Below are 1604 nucleotides of genomic sequence, written 5' to 3' on the forward strand. Positions count from 1 at the left end.
TCTGGTCTAAAGTAGTGCACTATATATAGGGAATAGGGTGCCATAGGGCTCTGGTCTAAAGTAGTGCACTATATAGGGAATAGGGTGCCAAAGGGCTCTGGTCTAAAGTAGTGCACTATATAGGGAATAGGGTGCCATAGGGCTCTGGTCTAAAGTAGTGCACTATATATAGGGAATAGGGTGCCATAGGGCTCTGGTCTAAAGTAGTGCACTATATATAGGGAATAGGGTGCCATAGGGCTCTGGTCTAAAGTAGTGCACTATATATAGGGAATAAGGTGCCATAGGGCTCTGGTCTAAAGTAGTGCACTATATATAGGGAATAGGGTGCCATAGGGCTTTGGTCTAAAGTAGTGCACTATATATAGGGAATAAGGTGCCATAGGGATCTGGTCTAAAGTAGTGCACTATATATAGGAAATAGGGTGCCATAGGGCCCTGATCTAAAGTAGTGCACTATATATAGGGAATACTGTGCCATAGGGCTCTGGTCTAAAGTAGTGCACTATATAGGGAATAGGTCTCTGGTCTAAAGTAGTGCACTATGTAGGGAATAGGGTTCTTTTGGGGGATGTCCACTACACAGTAGGCCTATCCACTCCTCTGCTCAGGAAGACATCTAGCAGAAATGCTGTGACACTTATTCTCTTTCACACAGGTGCAGCCTACATTAACCGTGCAAGGACACATACATGTAACAAATGTACTTCCACATTTTTTCCTGTGAAAAACATTCATCTCGTATTGAATCGGCACTGCCTTCAGTCCTTTGACCATACAATCTGAGCAGGTGGCATTCCTGATGGTTTGTGGGACCCTGCTGTCGTTCTTGTCATATCTGAAAGAGAAGGAATCAAAGACTAGGGAATCAGCTTCAACGAAAAAGATCAACAACTGCTGCTACTTTTACTATTATTGTGTGTGTGTGTGTGTGTGTGTGGGGGGGGGGTCTATAAACTACTCACGTGTAATTCCAGGGGGCCAGAGAGGTTTCCTCAATCTTAGCAGCATGGTAGGGAACCTTCGGTTGCGTCTGTATGTGTTTGCGAGTCACAATTGTGCACCTTTCACTGGCAGGACAGCAGTGGGATTGAGAACTTCTACACAGAACGACTAGACAGGACAGCAGCAAACCCTGAATTAACAGGGAGAAAAAAAAGAAATGTTGTCAGATCCAGAAACAGACAGGCCAAAAGGCAGTTCTGGCAAAATGCCAGATGTGCTGGTCCGTCTTGGGTCAGTCTAACTAGGGGAGTTTGCGCAGAATTTAAGGGTTGCTGGCGCTGCACAGAACGTGTATCACTAGACAGACACACCAGTAGCAAACCCTGAATGACCAAAAAAAAGACCACACAGTCAGATCCTCCCTAAACGTATATTGAGCGTCTCAAATGGCACCCTATTCCCTATGTAGTGCACTACTTTTGATGAGTGCCCATAGGACTCTGGTTAAAAGTAGTACACTACATAGGGAATAGGGTGCCATTTGGGATGCACATAAATACGGCGCATTCACACCTACACCCTACACAGACTACTCACATGCTATACAGCAAACATGAACACTCTGTAGGGATTTACAATCATATTATTGAAGAGGAGAT

The sequence above is a fragment of the Oncorhynchus kisutch genome, linkage group LG24 (assembly GCF_002021735.2).
Source record: "Oncorhynchus kisutch isolate 150728-3 linkage group LG24, Okis_V2, whole genome shotgun sequence".
NCBI classification, from domain to species: domain Eukaryota; kingdom Metazoa; phylum Chordata; class Actinopteri; order Salmoniformes; family Salmonidae; genus Oncorhynchus; species Oncorhynchus kisutch.